The 23,243-nt window shown below is 32.7% G+C and overlaps 1 pseudogene; it reads right to left on the bottom strand.

Annotated features, from left to right (window-relative positions):
- Nucleotides 1-22,460, bottom strand: part of LOC149543626 (alpha-humulene synthase-like) — a 120,268-nt pseudogene extending 97,808 nt beyond the window's left edge.
- Between the last annotated feature and the right edge of the window lie 783 nt (nucleotides 22,461-23,243).

Consider the following 23,243-nt stretch of genomic DNA (forward strand, 5'->3'; position numbering starts at 1 on the left):
AATGGTACTGCAACTATATGTATTTGGTCTTTGAATGTAGAGCCAAATTATTCACAAGATGAATGACACTCTAACTATCTATAAACAAATAATTAGCCCTCTGAGGGTATCCCAATTCTTCCAAGAAGAACTAAAGCCATATCATCCCCTTCGTTGCCACTATAGTAGAAACATAATCTACCACTGTAGTGGATAAAGCATTAACCTTTTGTAACCTAGACACCCAGCTCACCATTGCCCAACCAACAATAAATATATAATGTGTAATACTCTAGTTGGTATCAATATCCCCTACCAAATCTAAGTCAACATAGCTCTATAAATTAGTAGTAGAGCCCCCAAAGTGTAAACACTTACTAGATGTTCCTCTCAAATATCTAAGAATCTATTTGACTACATTCCAATGCTCAATTCCAGGATGACTCATATACCTACTAGTGATTCCCACTACATGTGTAATATTTGGCCTTGTACATACCATAGTATACATTAAGGTTCCTACAACTAAATCATAGGTTACCTTAAAAAATGTTATCATCCTCTTCCCGTGTCTTTGGACACATCTCCCTAGTCAAGTTCAAATGACAAGGTAAAGGTGTGCTGACAGCTTCAGCATTCTTTATAGAGAAACATTGCAACACCTTCTCAAAATAATCAGCCTGAGATAGCATTAATTTCCTATTCTTTCTATCTCTACAAATCTTCATACCAAGGATTTGTTTTTATACCCCGAAATCCTTCATAGCAAATGCATGTGCTAACTAACATTTCAGCCCCTTAATATGATCCATATTAGACCTAGCTACAAGCATATCATTAACATATAAACATAAAATAATGTAGCTCTCACCATCTAACCTCTTAAAGTAAACACAATGATTTGAATGACACCTATTGTATCCATGCTCATGCATAAACCTATCAAATTTTAGAACCATTGTCAAGGCGCTTGCTTCAAGCCATATAAAATTTTATTCAATCTGCACACTAAGTTATCCTTACCTTTGACCTCAAATCCCTATGGTTGAGCCAAATATATCTCTTCATCAAAATCACGATGAAGGAAGGTTGTTTTAATATCAAGCTACTCCAAATGAAAATCTTTAGTAGCCACAATACTTAAAACAATATGAATAGAAGTCATTTTAACAATAGGAGAAAATACATTATCAAAATTAGTGTCTTTTCCTATGAAAATCCTTTTACAACTAACCTAGCTTTAAATATTTTCTTACCTCTAACCTCTTCTTTCAACCTATAAACCTACTTATTCTATAAAGTTTTTTTACATGCAAGCAACTTGCATAAATCCCATGTCTTATTTTTTAGCAAAGGGTCCATTTTGTCTTTCATTATAGACTCTCACTGAATCTTAGTATCCACCTATGCAACTTCATCATAACATTTAGGTTCACTAGTATCAGTAAGTAAAATAGAATATAAAGAGGGATATAATATTTCTAGAGGTCTAGTTAGCCTTGTTGACCATCTAACATTCATTGGTGTGTGTGGTATCTTTTGTTGTGGTTGTTGCACATCATGAGGAATGGCTGGAACATCATCTTTTGGAGTATTATCTAGCACTACATAATCATCTTATTTATTCTCATGTTGCTGCAACAAATCTTTTTACAACACTTTCTCATTGAATATGACATCCCTACTTCTTACAATTTTATGATTTTCAAAATCTCAAAGCCTATAACCAAATTTATTAATTCCATAACCAAAAAATACACATTTCTTTGACTTATCTTCCAACTTAGTTCTATTTTTAGAATCTATATGAGCATAAGCTTCACAACCAAAGGTTTTGAAAAAAGAATAAATCACCTTCTTACTAGTCCATTCTTCCTCTGGAATACTACAACCCAAAGGACTATAGGGACCTCTATTAATCAAATATACAATAGTATTGATAGCCTCTACCCACATGTTTGAGGGTAACCTTGCATACAACATCACGATTCTTACACACTTCGTTATAGTCCTTTTCATGCATTCAGCCACTCAAATTTCATGGAGGTCTATATTAACACATTTTAGACATGGAAAAAATTTCTTTGAATGAAGTACTTTCATACCTTCCTCACTTATTTATCCAAGTTTGTTCTGCCACAACACTGTATTAGAATCTTCAATAGCTATTCGTTCTCCTGACTCAACTACAACAATTGTTCCTGAACACTTATTTTTCTCTGAAACAATTAAAGTAGAAGGAACGATATGACCTATACAAAGATATAAGGTGCCTACTTTCACACCTTTTGCTACTACAAGGGAAATTTTTGAAACCTTCCAATTTTTATCATTAAAAGTAACTACGAAACCCTCATCACCAAGTTACTTTATTGAAATTAAATTCCTACTCTTCCTTGGAACATGTCTTACTTCATGTAGTAGCCAATGATTCCCATTTTGTAACTTAATCTTAACTTTTCCCTTTCCAACAATCTAATAGGTTTCATTATCCCCCACATAAACAAGTCCAAAATCCACTTGGACATAATTAATGAAATAACCTCTATGAGGTGTAGCATGAAATGGAGCACCAGAATCTAAAACCCATAAATCATCAACACTTTCTAAAGAAAGAAGCAAAGAATCCTCTTCAAATTTATTACTTACAGCATTTGCCTCCTTTTCTCCATCTAGTTTATCTCTTTCATTTTGTTTTTGAGTCCAACAATCTTTCTTTTTATGCTTTTTTTTACAATAGTAGTAGTAGTCATTTGGTCCTCTTGATTGAGACCTCCCCTTTGACTTTCCTCTTGATTTCCCACAATTTTTAGAATTATTTCCTCTCTTAGTCATTTTTCCTCTACATGGTGCACTAAAAGAAATTCCTAATGTAGATCCATCTAAGGTTTTCCTATGAGTTTCCTCACTCAAAATAACACTAATCACATCATCATATTTTAGGGTACTAGATCTAGAAACAGAATTACTCACAACCATTACCAAGCCATTCTAGCTTTCAAGCAAAGAATATGAAATCAAAAGAGCCCTAATTTCTTCATAAAAATTAATAACCACAAAAGATAATTGACTAGTAATAGTATTAGACTCATTTAGATGATCTATAATAGATCCATCTTCTACCATTTTCATATTAAACAAATGCTTAATGAGAAATACCTTGTTTGAAGTGGAGGGATTTTCATACAATTTCTTTAGGGTTTCCATGAACTCTTCCATCTTCTTTTCTTTTTTAATATTAAATGACACCAATGGTGCTAGGCATAATCAAAAGCTTACAAGTACCTTTCTGTCTAAAAGATCTCAATCATCATTTGACATAGATCCTTGATTCTATGACTTCCATAAATCCTTATGATAAAGATATTTCTCCATTTGCATTTTCCATAACTAAGAGTTATTCCCATTCAACTTGTCAACCATCAACCTACCCTCATATTCCATTGCTCCTACTCAACCATGAGACCTTCCTGTGGAGGAAAACTGAAAAACAACCTCACTCTAATACCACTTGTTAGGATTAAACCTCATACACAAATAACAATTACATGCAAATACATACAATATCAAAAAATAATAGATCATGTAGAAAAGAACACAAGACACCAAGATTTAATGTGGTTCACCGAAACCCTAGGCTATGTCCACAAAACAAAAAGTCCACTATTATTACAATCTAGTGATTATAACCTAATTACAATCTATAATCCCTTATAGATCAATACCGCTGCAAGAAGAAATTTTTGTATCACACCTTATGAAACAATCCCTAATCCTAAGCCCTTTTATACAAGTATTTTTTGCTTCTTTAGGGTAAAAACTAGTTACAACATGTTGACCATAAATTGGCAAATATAAACAATAACCAATTAATGAATATTAGCTCTTGGTGAATAGTAGCCCACAACATTTATGAAGTATGTATAGTACTTACTTGATTAGTCATCACAAACTAACACCTAGTTGTGGGATGGGCTAGAATTGGTCAAAAATTTGATCAATTCTTTAAAGTTTTCCACCAAGATTTGGTCAAAATTTTGACCAACCCTTTGATTGTGACCATGGAATAATGGTCATGGGATAGATGAGAATTGGTCAAAATTTTGACCAATTCTTGGAAATTTGCCACCAAAATTTGGTCAAAAATTCAACCAACCCTTTGGTCCTGACCATGGAATCATAATCATGGGATGGACCAGAATTGGTCACAATGTTAACCAATTCTTGGAAGTTTTCCACCAAGATTTGGTTGAAATTTTGACCAATAATGACAAATTAGGCTCAGAAGAAATATTATTTTTTTGACCAAAGCATTAATCAAAATTTTGATCAACTTCAGGTTTTGTCAAAATTTTGATGAGAAAAAATATGATGTACTACTTGGTCACACTTTCAACCAACATGGGTCAAAATTTTGACCAAAATTCATCAAAAATTGGGTCAAAATTTACTACTGGATGTTTCTTAAACTCATATCATTGTCTATCACTCACATCATATACATTCTAACTACCCATTGAAATTGTGGTTGTAGAAAATAAAATAATGGATTCAAACTTCATAAAATACCTTTAAAATGTGATCTAGGGATTCTGCAACTATTTGCTTCACAATCTTCACTTTGCAATTAAATTCATTGTCAAATTGCTCTCCAATTCACTCAAGACACTTTGAATCAACAAATGGTACATACAATCTTTCTTGTGATCCTTAAATCATTTCAAATTGCACCATACGTTAAATATGTATCTACCAAAAATTCAAATACTATCCCTATTTATTAGAAAGCTATATTTCTAAATTCCTACTCACTGTGATCATATCAAGACTTGCACACTTCGCTGTAGCCTTCTCTCTATGTCCTTAACCTCCTGTTAACTGCATAACTTCCAACTCTATCTCTAACAATAGTTTTAGCCAACTAATACACTACCACAACTAAAACTACTTAATTTAGGTAGGATGAGTCACAAACAATCTGTGACTTCAATATCTAATTAGGTGCATCAAAAAATTGTTCCTCCAAAACTGTATAAGATATTTTTGGATCTTTAACTATAAAAAATGCTTCTTTGAATTCATCAACATGTTCCTTAATTGCTTCCTTCTGAATGTTGTTACTGTCATTATCATTCTTTCTATTATTTTTGTTGTTCCTTCTATTGTTCATATTCTTGTTAAAGTTACTACTATCCATTTTGAAATATCTTGTTTTCTATGTCTGAAGTTATTACATAACTAACATGCAAGTTCATTTCTTCTCTGATTAGTTCCATTCTAATTCTTAGCTACTTTGCAATTCCTTGCAATGTGTCCAGGATTGTTAAAATTATAGTACACAAACTAGTTCTCCTCTCCATTAGATGTCTCTCCATCATTGGATCTATTCTTTGATCTTCCTCTTTCATTTTCTATAGGGTTATTATTTCTAGACATTCTACTATTTGTATTATTATCATCAAACTTAGGTTTCTTACATTGTACTACCTTATATCCATAAACATGAGAATTATAACAATAGAAATTAGTAATGGGTTTAAAAAGCTTACTTTTTCAATCTCTTTTCATGTGTCCAACCTCATTACATATGAAGCATCTACCTTTGAACTCATGTCTTACTTCTCTGGATCATTCATCTTGCCTAGCTTTATTAACTTGTTATGCTTTCTTAAGTTCATCAGATTTAGCTGACAAATCAATTAATTATACTTCCTTTGATACTTTAGTAGATGTTCTTGATTCTACCTTACTTAGATCAAATTACTTAGGGGATTCAATAATTGGATTTGTTTCTGTTCTAATTTCAACTTTCTTGGCTAATTTCTCTCTAATTAGATATTCAAATCTTGTCTTGTCATAAGAGGGGCTCTGGTTAAATATCTATTGATCTATATTTTCACTACTGGAATAAAGTTTCTCTAACTATTTCTTAGCTTGTGTCAATTCTCCTTTCATAATACTATTATACTTTTCTAATTCAACATGTTTAGTTTTGAAAGTATCTAGTTTAAATGTAACATGACTTAACTAGGATCTAAGATCTACATTCTCAGTTTTCAGTTTTGGTTCATTCATGCCATCATTTTTCTTAAGACTCAATTGAAGTTCAATGATTTCTAGTTCATGTTTTAAAATCTCATTTTCCTTTTGAAGATCTCCTAATTCATCATTATTACTAGTTTGTTTAATTTATTCCTTGCAAAATTCCAAATCATCAATCTTATCTTTTAACTTGCTAATGAAAACTTTCACATCTTCATATTTATCTTTCAGGTTATCTCATTCTTTAGTAAGAAGGTCAATCTGATCAAGAGCTTCTTCTAGTTTTTTCTTCAATTATTCCATATCTTCAAGGATCTTACTTAAGTTGGTAAACTTCTTTAAAGTAATTGGGGTTTGAGACCAATTTTTGGAAATAGATAATATTGAGGGGGGCCGAGGGGGGTGGAGGGGGCTAGCATGGTGAATCAATATTCTACAAAAATTTTGATCAAGAGCTTCTTCTAGTTTTTTCTTCAATTATTCCAGACCTTTAGGGATCTTACTTAAGTTGGTAAACTTATTCAAAGTAATTGGGGTTTGATACCAATTTTTAGAAATAGATAATATTGAGTGGGGGGGGCGTGGCATGGTGACTCAATATTCTACAAACTTTTTTCCCACAACTGGATAATGTTAATTACTTTATAACTTGCATATGAAAGTAAACTAACAATGTTGACTAGTAAATATAACCATGAACATAGATAACTCATACCACCATTATTTCTTAACTAGGGAAACTATGGCCAAGAGAAAACCCTTCTGGGGATGATACCTATTAGATGATTCACCAAACCATAGGATCATGTTAAGGATATTGACCCTGTTAGGAGTCTATGAAGTAGATATAGTGTCTCGAGTCCCTATTAGTAAACTAGGCCTTCTTGGAAGCCTCAACCCTATTAGGAGTTGGTAGAACAAATAAAATGTATGCAGGAAGAATCCATTGCCCTAACATGCAAGTATACAATTCATTTCTTCACAAGAATGGATATGCATACAATACTTTCTTACTGCTATAAATCACACTTTCTCTTATCATACATTAGATCTCACATTGCATAAGGCTCTCAAATATTTCAAGCTCTTTGTACAATAATTTGCATCACATAACACTTGCTCGTCTATCATAAATAAAAAACTTATCTACACAAGATAGGATCTTTACCTATACCTTACATAATTGTAAACCTTTTCTTAGTTGGCCTTCATGTGTTTACATGCTTAACATAATATAAAATAGCTTATGGAATAATATTCACATAGTTGACTCATCATAACTTGGTAATAATTTCATAACCAAAATGATTCCTAAGACTATACAATCCAATTCTCTACTATGCTCTATTCTACACTATTAAATACTGCACTAGTATTTTAATCATAACTCACACCTTCCTATCCATACACATTTGCACACTTGCACATGTCATTATGATGCTATCATGAATTGTTCCTTAACTATGAATGAGCTAACTCTCAAAGACTCATCCATACACTAAACATTTGTTCTCCATGCTATTGTAAACTGACTAACACTTAAACAATTTTGTAACTCTAAATGCATAAATGAAATATTGAATGTATGTTTCCATAAATGATAATCATCAAGACATCTATTTGACCATATTTCCAAAAAAATTGACTCTACCTCATAAATTACTAAGTCTTTGACACTAATAGACAACAATAGTTAGAGAGATCAATAATCTCCCCCTTTGACATTAGTGGAAAAAACACTTTGTCATTATTACATTATTACATGCTAATATGAGTAATTCCCCTTAAGCCTATGATTTAGTTGAAAAATAGAAATTCAAAAATTTAACTTATGGTGAATAAAAATTAAGCAATATATTAGCATTACTCTAAGTAGTCTAATTGTTTTAGTGTCATACCTTGATTGTCTTTTTCATTTTGATTGCTTTCTGAATTTTGAACTCTAATTACTTTCCCCTTGTTTTGTTCATCTCTTCTCCATTCAAGATATGTAATCATCACTACATTCCCCCTTATTTTCATGACTTATGAATACTACTTGAGTTGAATGAGTGGAACCAAACTATATTTTTCAATAAAAGGTTTGTTAATTTGGGTCATCATAGCAAGTACATGATCCAAAATGGTTCTTTCTAATTCCATAGTGTGATTTTGCATCTAGAGCCTAGTTGCCAAATAAATTAAAATATCAACCACTAAAAGATTATGATCTTCATTGGTAAGACCTTGCACTGATTGGATTTTCCTTTTCATAATCAATTAAACTATCAGCCACTGAAAGATTATGATCTTCATTGTTTAAGATCTTGCATTGATTGAGTTTCCCTTTGCATAACCTGCAAAAGAGGTGTCAACTTTCTTTGAATAGAGATAAACTGTGATCTCGTGAATTTTCCAACTACATGTAGCTCAACTAATTTTCCTTGCACATCCAATAACTCATTATAAATTTTGGTGCTAGATTCAACTGGGTGCAAAATAATGTCTCTTGTTGTCTTTATGTTAGCCTAAATCTACTAGATGTTGGCCTGAAGATCACTTGTGAGTCTTGACACATCACACAAAATTGTTTATAATTGTTGTACTCTTTGAATTAGTTGAGTTGTTTACTATGCAGATTTCTATAGTTGCACTTTTTGCTTGGCAATTGTTGTAGAAAATTTATCTACAACCTTATTCTCATATTTCTTTATAGACCAATCCATTAGTTTTTCATTGGATTCTATATCACCAGCATTTATTTTCTCAACAATACTTACAAGCTAGGAAATTATTGGGGCTTTCCCATCAGAATTGTGAGTATCAAATGCCTCACTACTACATTTGGGGTCAAATTATGATGGTAGTGTAATTTGCATGTGATTTTTGTGTTGTTTTTTTCAAGTGTGCATGATACCATCATAATACCAATGATGTTGTCATTATTGTGACTCTCGCATGAATTAAAAAAAAAGAAGATAAACATTTATTATTTTCCCCAAATGCTTCAAAGTGTGGACAAAGTAGGGTAAGTAGAACTAGGGCATGAATGAGCTAGAAGGGATTGACAATGTTTTAGTGTGCCACAAATTGTGCTGCTGAAATCTAATGTACAAACCAAGCTAGGGAAAACAATCCTGGAGGGATTGGCGATATTTGTTTGTGTTTGAAATGGTACTTTTCATATGTTCTCCTATGTTTCTTATGATTTCATTCCCTTCTTCCTTTTGAGTTTGATTAGTGTTGATTGGAATTGGCAATGGTAGTTAATAGTGATGGGCTTCATATATGATCTATATAGAATAAATTATTATGTACATTGTTGTTGTTAATAGAGGTTATCTCCTCCCATGGATTTTTGTCTATTTATATCAATAACAATTGCTCTTTTGTTGTGATTCCACCAACAAAGATGCTTATTCAAGCTATGAAATAGGGAATCCAATAAATTATCAAGAAATTTTCTCACAAAGTGATTTAAATGACCACGATGGAGTAGATAAGCCATAGAATCAGAGTAATCTTTAAGAAACCCCACTCCAAAAAAGTTATAAAATATTGGTGGATATTTCATTATTTTGAAAAAGAAAATTATTTATATTCACGATTCTTTCAATTTTTAAAAAAAATTTAAATCTTATTTATATTGGTGATTATTTAGGAATCATAATATCTCTATAGAAAATATTGGTGATAATAGAAATTTCATTAATCACCATAGAATATTACAAATGAAAATTGAATATTTTTTAACCCATGGACTATTATGAGGATCATTACATTATATTTTAAATCAATGCTGAAAACTAAATATTGGTGATATATCCCTAAAGTAACTAATAATTATGATAATTATTGGTGAATTAATTTTAATTTCTCCAATAATATATAATATTTAGGTGAATCAAATCTAATCATATATCGAATATTATGGTGAATATTTGAATATAATTTTTTAATAAAATAAATTATTGAGTGATTTTACATATTTTAGAACTAAAATATTAAAAAATATGGCAATTTAGGTTGCGTTAAATATTAAATTATTAGCCAAATAACTAGCCATTTTTTTTTTGAAATTAGCCAATTAACAAATATTAGCTATAATGAGAGCTCATCAATGATGGATATGATAGATAGACCAATTTGTTTTACTTGGTGGGGGATATTTTAATTAGGAATAGGAGACATTACAAAATAGTGTTTTTTTTATCCTTGGTTGAAGTTATTTCTCTTTTTTTAATTTCTTCTCTACCTACTTCTGACCATCTGTTGGTCATTCTAAACCTATTTACACTAGCATTAACATTCATAGTTGTACAAAGAGTATTGAATTAACTTTTCAACCATTGATCCTCGAGCAGTCTTGTAGTTTTCTTTCTTAAGGTTGAGACAACCCGAGCTAATGGCATAATTATATTTTTCTTTCTTAGTATGATGCATCATATCTAGTTACTTGCAGTTAATCTATTTTTCAGATAACCTCTTGGCATTCTTGAAAAACTAAAATAATTAAAATTTAACTACATCTACAATTGACCATTTCTTGGTAAAATAGATTGGAAATATACATTTCAAAAAAGTGATTTTTTTGTTTGAATGCATGAGTTTGATAACCTAATTTAATTCAATGAATAAGTAATTTTGGTATTCTAGGATAGACATTTACATATTATTTTTAGGATTTTGACTATTTACTTGAGCATTTATATTTGAAAGTCAAGTCTTATATTATTTGATTTTTAACTACCATTATTATTGCATCATTCTCATCTTTTAAAATGGTCAAATTTTTTAATCCAAAATCCAATTGCCAAGTTCTAATTGATTGCCAAGCTATAATTGATTGCCAAATTGTGCAATCATTTTTTTCTTTGTAACCACAACTTGGGTACTCAATGCTTTAAAATCTTATACGAAGTCAAGTATTGAGTGAATTGATCACTAAGTTTAGAAAGTTCGATGAACATTATCCATTGTGTAGAGGGATATATCAAATATCTTCAAACATTTCTTTTTTAATCTCTAGTCTTAGTTGAGATAAATTAAAGCACTAAGATGAGTGTGCCTTGATTGAAGGGTTTTAGTGGAGTGATAAAGTGAATCATTTTGAGGTAAATGGGTAAATGTTATATAGTGTTGTTTCTAGTGGGATCTAGTGTGTAGAAGGTTTCTCCCAAATCTCTCATTATGGAAACTTTTTGAGAAACACGTCATTCTTATTTACTTATGCTAGGTGGAGAATTGTGTGAGGATGTTAGTTATTGCATTGACATTAGTTGTTGTGGAGGATAAAATTTTTGAAAGATTGTTGGAAGGATGAATCTTGATGATATTCCTATGGGGGAGTCTTGTAGATATGTTACTATGATGATATGTAACATCCATGATTGAGTTTTTCATTGATGTCAACATAGTAATTTTCTATGGTATATGATAGAAGAACAACGAAAGATCAAGTTGGTATGGATGACTACTTGATTATTCTAACTATTCAAGGTTATGGGAGATAATTTTGAGTATCTAATATATGCATTTAACATCAAAAGAATAAATGATAAGTCTGGAAGAAGTTATGTATGTTTTGGTGCTGTTTGTTCTGAGATGGACTTTACAATTGCATGTTCTGGTAAACTTGTTATATCTCTTAACAGAGTTGTTATTCTGAGAATCAAGATTGAGGATATGAATAAGACATGTTGTTGATGATGTGGCTAAGTTATCTACTCATAATATTGAATCTACAAAAATTTATTCAAGTTGAAATGCAAAAGATTAATGTTATTGCCAAGTGTAATGTGTTCTTGACATGGTCCTATAATGATTAATTGAGAAGGTCTAATAGCTGACTTAGGGTATTGTTTTATGGAATTAGTATCAAGGAAAGAAAATTTCTTTTATCATGAGGTATGTTATTGTATGGAATTTTACTGATTCAAATTGATTATAAGCAATAGAAAGAGTGGAATGTGAAGTTGAATAGAGCAAAGTGAAAGTGAAGGAAACTTCATTACCAAGGTTTTGTTGAGTGATCCAAGGTTTGATATTTCACTCTGAGGTTCATTACCTAGTCTACAAAATCTAGCAATGATTGGTTTTTTTGACAAAACAAAAGAAAGAGGAACATAACAATAAATTACTTGTTTGAGTAGTGAGCTCTTCTTGTAGTTGAAATTGCATGTTTGGGCAGTGGGCTCATCTTGCACACATTGTACTACAGCTTCCAGTAGGGTTGAAATATCCTAATAGGGATACAAAGTCTCCTAATAGGGACTCATATGTAATAAATATTGTAATAGAATCCTAACATGATCCATCCTTTAACAAGAAATATTTATATTAGTACTTCATCTTGTGAGCATCATTCCCACTAGGGTTTTCCCTCTGATCAAGGGTTTCCCTAGTTAATAAATCTAGTGTAATTGTCTATGTGCATCTTTGTATGGTTGTGTTAGGCTTATTTTGAGTCACCATTATTTTATTTTTCTATATTTTCTTTGGAATGCTCAGGTTAGCTATTGAATCAACCTTCCTTAGTTTCATGTTTCTTGAATACTACCAAGCATTGTATGTGGAGATTTACCTTGTGTTTTTCATCGCATATCTTATACCTTCAACCTCTTTGAATTTCTTTGAACCTGGGTTCAAAGTAGTTCAAAGGATTTTAAGTAAAGGATTTGATACTAACCATTTTTCCTATAGGTGGGACCTGCTAAGCACTATAAGGATGTTCTTTTGAATCACTTTGAACTCCTTTGAACCTTAGTTTGAAGCAGTTCAAAATGGTTCTACCACTAAAGATTTTTGGTCAAAAAGTGCTCATGATTTCCTAAAGGTTCCCAGTTCTTGAGGCATTGATTGATATTTCATGGGGCAATGATTTGAAGTCATGTTTTAATTAATTCTATTTCAAGCATGAGAGCAGTTGTCATCATAACTTGAAAAGGGAAATCTTTTGCCCCAAAAAAATAGATTGTTTGTGAGAGAAAGGTGATCATTGCAAGAAAAACTGCAAAGGAGAATTATTAAATGAAGAGGTCTTGTCATGGGTTTTCCAATGTGTGAATCTAGCCACAAGTAATTCACCATGAATGCATCATTATATGGCTGTACTTCCACCTATATGTTCTTCTTTCCCTTTAATAGAACACATGTTTTCCATTTTTTATTTATCATGTGAAAGGATGAATTGAAGGAGAAGCAATAGAAGAGAAGGAAAAATGTCTAGTTTTTCTCAGCAAGCTACAAGTGAGAATAAAATAAAATCCCTCCCTTTGTTCTATCCTATGTGTGTATTTTGAAGAAAGAATTAGTATTGGGCTTTAATTTCCTTTCTTGAAATGAAGTCTATTTTGCATCTCTTCAGGATTGTTTCCAATTTAGAATGTAAAAGACCTACCATTTGTGATACTAATTTGGAGGGTGTCAAGGTAGAAAATTTTTAAACTAATTTTCTTGAGAAAGCTAATGAGGTGAATGGTTGTCTATAAATTTTAACTAGTGGTTTAATTGAAGCTGTGACTTCCCCCTTGCTCTTTTGAGTCTTGAGTTACTTCAGCTATGTATTGATCACTACAATGTAAGGACTTAAAGCATTTTAAATAAGGACAGAGAAACTGTACTTGTCATGCCCAAAATAAATGGGCAAAACACACAACAATTTTTTTTTAAGTTAACAAGTAAACTACTCTAAGTTTGAAATGTTTGCATTCATAGTTAAAGTATAGGTTCTCTACATGACATCTTAAGTTTAAAATCTTGAGGAATAAATAGTTAAATTTATACTTTCGTTATAAAATCAATATTGACATTGTTTCGTTATTACATAATTTTTTTCAATATATATACATTTAAAATTATTGGATAACAATTTTAATGAGTATGAGTCTAATTAAATAGAATCTTCCTTAATCAAGAACCAACTTTAAGGAATATCACAACTAGACATACACCTACTTATACTTAATTCAAATTGATTTAATTAAAATCTAAATTTAACAATTACTAGAAAACTTCTCTTTTAAAGCTAACTAAAAGAAACAAGGTCATAGCTAACACTAAGTACACTTTACTTTAATGACCATTTCACCTTACTCTATAGTCTATAAAACATAACAAATTAACTTCATCTATTAATCTAGGATTTTCTACCGCTATCCATTTTTATTAAAAATCTATAATTATAATAGAAATAAAAAAATATTTGCAAGGATAACATCAACATAAATTAACTAAATACCTTAAAAAATATAATAACCAAATTATCCTTATCTCTGATTTCATTATATACTACACAATTATCATTATACTAATTTAATCTATAGTGCCTCTCCCATTTGACTTTTGTAAGTCGTCTTGATGGATGCAACCTTGTTGATCTTTTGTTGTGATGGGATCATGATTGTGACCTTGAGTGGTCTACACCATTGAGGTGTTTGGATTTATATGTTTGTATCAGTTGTGTTGATTATTCTTTTGACTGATCTTTGAGATTACGATGTGATTTTTGGTTCACTGAGGTTTGTGCTAATGGTTACTAGGATCGATGTGGTATCATGAGGTTGTTTCGTGATTACCTTGAGATGTGTGCAGAGATTGCACTATGTTCTTTTACCATGCTACACTGGACTAGGTTCCTGTAGCAGTGGTTAGTCATGTTTATGACTATGTTTGCTTGTGTGTTTTAAATGCTTTTTTAATGCAAAGTAATCAATCATTATTAAATGCTTAAGTAATTAGAATGGATAGTTCTTGTTGGATTATTTGGTTATGTGCTGCGAACATTTACCTTGTTTTATTTTGATTTGAGAGATATCTATTCTTATGTGATGTTTATATTTGAGAGGACCTGAGGGTCAGATGTTACTCTTTGATTCCAGTATCATGGATTTTAGACTACTATGTTGTTCAGTTAATCATATTGCATGATGATGCTATTTTGAGATGACAGTGTGTTTTATGTTGATATCTGGTTATCTGGTATTTGGACATACCTCTGATTATGTTGTGTGATGAATTTAATGCTATGGTTATTTACTTCATTCCTGCATTGTTATGCTTTATGCGAACGTGAGTGATGTAAATAGATTATTTTAATATAATTAAATAAATGGTTAAATTAGGTGATTTAATGCATTTATTGCTTCGGCTATGTTATTATATGAAATTGCACTTGATCGTGTTGTTTAGTGTGCAGGATTATATCCTTGGCAGTGGCACATGGAGTTAGTGATTCAGCCTTTCATATTTTACCAATTTCGTCCTTGTATGGTCGGCGTATCCTTTATTAAATGTTTAATTTAAACCTTTCGGTGATTATTAAATCCGAACTCATTTGCATTATGTGATTAGACTAGTAAGCGTGTCTGTGCATTTAGAGGTTCGCATTGTCGCGAAAGTTGTTTAAGGTGATTTATGTGTTTTTGGGTTTTCGAGCTTTTTAATTGATTTATTTTAATTTCTGGCAGCTTTGCCATAGATGAATTCCTATTTATAGGAATAGCCTGTTTTTGTTTGGGTCGATTCAGGGTTTAACTAGATTGGCTGGTTAAATGCCCTAATCGATTATTCACCCGAAAAGTGAATAAATATCCAAAAAGGAATTTAATTCCGGACTTCTCACTTTTGAATTGGAAAGTTGGAGAGTAAAACCCAAAATCCTCTTCATGAGGATTTACTATTTTGTTCGTTGTGGGAGCTATGGGCGTGGGATCATCGTGAGGTTGAGCTCGTTTGATCTAGCTCGAAGAAACCTTGGATTACCGCGATTTTCAGCTACTTCTGTGGGATATTTATTTTATGGTTCAGATTCCCGTTTTACCCTTTTGGCTGTGAGGTAGGGCTTTCCCGTTTTATTGTTTCTGCTCCATTTCAGCTTCTATTTTTGGTAGTCGTTTGTTTGGAGGCTGAGAACTAGTGTTCCCCTCCATTTTTGTATGTTAGTTCTACCCGATTGGGCGGGAATGAACATTTCCCTACTTTTTGGGATGAGGGTTTGGGATTTTGCACCTTATGCTGGCCGTTTTTGCATACGGTGTCTAATTTTAGTTATTTTTGGATTTTTGGGGTTTTTGAACCCAAAGGCAAAATGGGTTTTAATTTTGAAGTTTTTCAAATTTTTGGGGTTTTTACCTCGTTTTGCGTGCTGCCCTATTTTCTCGAGTTTTCTTGGCACAATGTGGGTCGTGGACCTTGATGATCTGTTTGGATATCAGTCAGACTACTTTTGCATTGTTATGTTGCATTGGGATGCGTGTTGCATCCGTACTCCCGACGTTGTGTTCGGTTGAGTGACTTTATACCTGGTGTTATGGTTTCCTTTAGACCTTTGCTTTTTTTTCGTGAATGCTAGGATTCGTGTAGAATCCATACGCTCAGATTGAGGCCGATTGAGTGAGTTTATGATGTTTGGTCTTGTTACATCATTGGGATTCGTGTAGAATTCATACTCTCGGATTGAGGCCAATTGAGTGAGTTCATGATGTTTGGTCTTGTTACATCATTGGGATTCATGTAGAATCCATACTCTCAGATTGAGGCCGGTTGAGTGATTTTATGATGTATGGTTTTGTTGGCTTTGGGATTCGTGTAGAATCCATCCTTCCTATGTTGCTTTCGGTTGGGTATTTTCTTTGCATTGTGTTCTCATTCCTGTCCTTGTGTTATGATCTTCGTGATGGTGGTGCGCCACACACAAGTACGTACGCGTACATTTGTTGGGTGACTTACGAGGCTCGATCTTCTGTGGATTTGTTGGAAGTTATGATCATTGGGGTTGGGATGGGAGTATGCATGCCCATGGGCACTTGTCGTAGGATGAGCATGGGTAGGGTAGGGTAGCATATGGAGGGGGCTTCTATCCTGTAACCTGGTGACTACTTCTGGGTTGGCAGAGGAAGTTTTATATAAGTGATAATTAAATTAAAACTTTGGATGGTAATAAATACAAGATAATTAAAATGTGTGGGTTGTGCGCCTTCCGTCATGAAGAGTAGCTGTGCTAGGTTGTGCGCCTTCTGTTGAGAAGAGTAGCTTCCTATACTAGCTTGGGCTTGTCGATGCCAAGTGACTCTCCATGATGTCAGTCCCTACATAGCAGCCTTTTGAGTGTCTGACCAGGACCTGTACTCCTTGCATTGTCTTAGGTTCTTGGTTGCAGCCATCATACTATCTGGCGTGAGTGTTAGCCATGGATGTTGTGGTTTATGTGTGTTTGTGGTTGGATCATTATCTCCATTAGCATGGTGGGTGTGGACCTATGGGTGCCACGTGGTTGGGAGGCATAGCTACCTTCACCACTGCTAGGGATCGGTGTATAGAGACGATCTTTTATCCTAGTGCGACCATTGCTGGATGACTTCACTTGGTACTTCGGGTTTCGGAGTATGCTTTCTTGTGATTTATGCTTTCATTGGGATGCTTGTATATCATGTTTAGATGATGTTATTTTATTTGGCGCATTCCCTTATTATGTTGTTTAGCATATGATTAGATGCTGTGAATTATTGTATTAAGCATATTTTTTGCTTATTGTTGTTTAGCATGTGATAGGTGATGTTATCTACTGTAGGATTATCTTATACTTTACTACTAGCATGTTAGATTTCCTTATGCTTATATTGTTGCATGTTTTTAGTAGTGATGTCCCTATTACGACAGTAACGACGATTTGGTCGGTGGATTGGGATGTTACGCGTGAGGGATGGCTAGGACCCACGATGGTCTTATGATGCTATTGACGGTTGGGAGGAACCGCATACTTAGTTTGGTTGTTTTGTTCCTAAGATGTATTTATGTACATTGTGATGTTGCTTTTTTTCTCTACGATGTTTATATTCAGTGTGTTCTATGCTGCTGTAGTTTAGATGGTTGATGTTCTCCATTTTGTGTTGTTCTTGCACTCGAGTGTTCATTCCTTGAGCCTTTGTGGATGTGGTACTCCCTGGTGTGGAGGTTCTTTGCTCTATTTTGGTCCTTTTTTCTTCTGGGAGTGTTTTCGTGTTTCTATGGGCGACATTTGTTCAGCATGGTGTGACACTTTAAAAAGTATCGCACGCCCATGCAAACTATGTCGTATGACACTGTAAAGTATTGCACGGCTTCTTGAGAAATGTCGTACGACACTGGAAGAGTGTCGCACGCCTTCTTGAGAAATGTCGTACAATGCTGAAAAGTGTCGCATGCCTTCTTGAGAAATGCCGTACGACACTGGAAGAGTGTCGCACGCCTTAAGGAGAAGTATCGCCCTCCCTTAGTAAAAAGTGTCGCATGGTTTTTGTGAAAAACCTGTGCGTGCCATCAGCGGGCACTTTTCTTCGTGATCCGATATTTTTGAGAGTGATTTTGGATACCCTTTTGGGCATTCTTCGAGCCTATGTTGTTGCATTTTGAATTCAGGAGGTTTCTTTTGAAATTCAGTTTTTGGGTTTCTGTTGTAGTCCTTCGGGGTTTAAAATATATTGTTTAAGTATAAGTTGACGTATCGTATAAGGAATTAAATATATCTTAAGTATAAGGAATTAAATATACGTCAACTTATACTTAAGATATATTTTAATATATGCGACAAATCATTTGAGATAGGTTTCAGACCTCTCAGAGATAAGTTATGGATTCTAGGAAATTTCAGGGCTTCAGAAATCCAGACTTAGCCAATTTTCAGGGCTTCACGATTTCAGGCTTAGCCAAATTTCAGGATTCTGCATTTTACCCCATCTTGGTGTTTTGTTGATGAGTGGTCATTTCGTGTGCCCTCATCTTGTTGTTGTCGTTGTTGGCTTTGTTTGTGTGTGTCAGTTTGGTAGTGGCGTTCGAAGATTCGTTGGTTGTCGGAATTGTGTTGAAGTCTTCCATTGCGATCGTTGTGATCCCTTATGATGTTGTCATGTGCATTCATACTTGTTAAAAAAAATATATCTTGGCTTGATTTGAATCCTTGTTTCCAAGGATCTCCAGGCGGGGCATTACATAATCTATATTGACGATATCAATAATAAACTAAATAAAAGAAACAATTATAAATTAAAATATACTCACATTTGAAATAAATTAACTAAAACACTAATAGCTTTAAGTCGACAAATAAACTACTCTACTAAACAAACCCCGACTAAATATAATTTCACTACAAACAAAAATGATTCAAAATAAAATAATACTATGACTTAGTTCTAAAACTAACTTGAATCCAACTAAATCGAATCTAAACTAAGTTACATCTTAAACTAAGCTAAATTAAAGACAATAAAAGCTAATGAATACTAGTTAAACTATTAAAATAACTATCCACATACTAATTTAAAACTAATAACATAAAATGAAATACTTGCTATGACAAAGGATAGCTAAAATTAAAACTAACTAATGAAGAAATGATCTTAAGACTTAAAACTAACTTACAATAAATAACATTGACTATACCATTATACAAGTAAATACTATCATATTATTTTTTCAATATACTAATATTAACTACAACTTAAACCAAACTAAATCTAACTAACTTAATAATATCATATACTAACTAAACAATCAATTACATACTAACTTAAACAACTAACACACTTATTAAACTATATAACGAACTGAGTTAACAATCCTACATACTAACTAAACATATATTAAACTAACCTAAACTAAATACTAATTACTACTAACCACACAACATAACATACTAATCACTATACAAACAAATAACATAAAAGCTACACCACTAACCTAGAATCCCCCCCACCCTACACCTAAGCCAAGTGGGCCTGCCCACGTACGTGCCCCCACTTCCCAATGATCAGGGTGCTGCCCAAGGTACTGCACGTAGCAGACCTAGTCCCTTTTGCCCCTTCTGTGAGTGGTGGTCACACCTTCACCAAGTGCATGGGAGATAGGAGTATGTGGGGGGCAAAGCATATGTAACTTGTTTAATAATTTAAACAAATCTCTCTTGTCCTCCCTGACTGACCTCCATACTTGTTGTAGGGGTATTTGAAATTTGCCCATGCCTAGCCCATAAATGGGAAGGTAGGAGCAAGGGTAAGTGAAAACACCACCATAAAAATGAGAACAAAGAACGAACAATGATTGCAATAAATTTTTTTTATAGAAATCATCTTAATTCAAGTACCAATACATAGCTTGAACCCATCTTAATCTGAAAATCTCAATATGCAATAGGATGTCGTCCAAATACATATACATTACAATAAGAATACAAAAAGAGTTCATTACAATCATGAAGTACAATTTCATCTCTAGACACCTATGTCCAACATAGGAACCCTAAATACTGATTCAAGAAGTAACTTCAATAAACATCCTTAGCTACTTGAAACTTGAAGCACCTGAAAAATCACATAGAATACAACATAACACAAACAGGGGCTCAGTACATACTGAGTTTAAAAGCGAAATCCATCTGCATACATGTTAGTACCAACATATAGATATCCAAAAGCAGATCTCTAATCTATCTAATGTAATGCCAATCTGATATTATTATGCAAGAAGTAAACAATTACTTAACAATGCAAAATTAAACTCGCACTAAGAATAACACGTAAATCAAACATATATATACTGAGGTTTCATCTTTATGGCACTATGATTTAGCATCCATGTATGGTATGCTCATAGTCAATACATAACAGGTTTCTCTATTTTACTTGTCCATGACAGAATAGAGATAGACCTTGTACTCCGTCCTTAACCTTATAGGTTAAGTCATAGGTAAGGCCAATTATCTTATATGTAATTAACCCACCCAATTCATTTTATAATTTTCATTGAATTAATTAACTGAATAGGATAAACTGAATTCAGCCACCCCGATATACGTTCACCACAACTATTCTTATAAATACACATCAAACAGATTTTTTAAGAATGTACATGCTTCAGTTATAATTCAGTATTCAACATGATACTACATCCTATAATCTATTTGAGCACATCTTAACTTGCCTATTTCCAAGGTAAATCTAGACTACTATAATAATGGAAGCAAATAATATAATAATAAGTACCAGTAAATACCATTAATCCGTCATCTTAACCTAATGATACTTACTGATCTTAGTTCCATACTATTTAACCCCACTGTCATAACAATCTAAATTTATCTTTTGAAATATCAAGAAAGTAAGATCAAATACAAATGATACTTTTTTTTAAAACTTACAACACCATCCTACAACATTCCTTTCTGTTATCTCAATAACTAGCCTCTATTTTCTTCATCTTTACAATAATATCCAGTCTACTATTTATAAATGACTGAAATAAAACTATCCAAAGAATTGACAATTATCAAATAAACAAAATCTATTGTTATATCAAATAAATTAAATATCAGCATTTTACTAATTGTTCTCCAATAATCACTGTCAACTAAAAGTTTCCCAATTATCATATGACTGTCAAATGATCATAAGCCGTTTTATATCCTATTCAATATAGAAAATGTTCAACTATTAGCTGGGGGTTTTAGCTATCATAGACAACAAAATAATGAAGGAATGATGTTTCAACAGCTAATTTAAACATTCCAAATCGATAGTTGTTGCAAACTATCTCAACCAAATCCCTAGTTTCCCTAATCCAAAGAAACCACCATTCTTTACTTAAAACAACACATATTGACAGAGATACGACTATTTGTCCAAACACAATAAAAATTGTAGAGTATGCTAACGGTGTTTCCATAATGTCATTGTGAAAACCTTATTACCAATTGTCCACAATTTCCTATATTATGCAACCAAAATAGAATTCTATACTATTTATCTCACAACAGTATAGTTTACAACAATAGAGTGATAAAATCATAAGATAACCCGAATTGCTAAACCTAGCATATCATTGAAGCATCTTAAACCTTACTTCAAGCAAACTGTATGACGAAATGACTATGCCGAGAATTCCATAAACATCCCTTTTCCTAAGACTTAACCCTCGGTCTTACAAAGTTAACAATGTCAACATAACAAATCTAAAATACTGCATAAACATATAAACTACGGAAAATCTGAAACACATTACTAAATCTCCCATTTAGGTATGGGCACACACAAAGCTACACCATAACATAGAGTCCAACTCTGCCTCTCCCCACACATAAATGATAGATACTTCTACAATGTAACTAATAAACATGTGTGTACAACAAGATGAATTACAAATGCAAATAAAAAGAGAGTGAAGGGTAAGAAATTGCCCCTACGTGAGGTAAGAAGACACAACTGTTCAACACAGTCCCTGCTATGCAACTTGATGCGAAGCCCAAAATGTCGAATCCGACCAAAGTTCAAAATGCAGAGATGGAAGAGCTTGATAAACAAACGGGTTGTGAGTAATATCTTGACGCTCAACCTCATATACATGAAATAGTTCCAACAAACACTTTCATGTTTCTGAAAGTCACTGCAACTATGTTCACAAGTGTATGCCAAACAGAGCATGGCGGCCATGATTCCGACCAAACCTTAACAGAAAACCCTCTTGCAAATGAAATGATCAACAGAACACCGAGTGCCATAATACCTCTTTAATATTACTTTTAATGCTACAATGACACATAGCGATACTAGGTACAATAAAATAGATCCATTACCACCGCCATTTTGGCATTTTAAAACAATACAAAATTCACATCTTATAAGCATTAAAGACTAAATTACCAAAACAAACTAATATGCATGTTCTATCATCTGTGGTTAATAAGACCCTAACTTAAACAAGTGAACCATTGACATGAAACCAAAACCAATTTAGGGTAAGATGCAATAAAATATATTAAAATCATAAGTCATCTAGCATATCTAGATAAAGTAGTACTGATACCGAAAACAGACTCAACAAAAGTTTTATGTTCTAGCTAAACAGAATATAACCAAGTTCTGATTGAACAATCAATGTATCAAACTGAAAGAAATTAGATCACAGCTAAGTCATAAAAACAGAATAACCAAAAGAAGGAGTTAGGCATGACAATAAGAGAAGGGGTAATAATTTTAGTGGGTGAACTTTTAAATATATATTTTTGATATAATAAAGAATGAACATAAAGTCCTAGAAAAGTACCTTGACTTCTTAGCTACTAGGAGTTTAATGCTAAAGTTTTTTTGTTGAGAGATGTCAACAAGATGTCCATTTAAATATTTAATTTTAAATGCATTTGATTTATAATCTTTTTAAAAAGATTTAACATTGAATTTTGGTTGCAATACAAAAGAATAATTCAGAGAATATTC

This window comes from Cupressus sempervirens, chromosome 8, assembly GCF_028749045.1.
Source record: "Cupressus sempervirens isolate cs-2001-9-10 chromosome 8, ASM2874904v1, whole genome shotgun sequence".
Classification (NCBI taxonomy): Eukaryota; Viridiplantae; Streptophyta; class Pinopsida; order Cupressales; family Cupressaceae; genus Cupressus; species Cupressus sempervirens.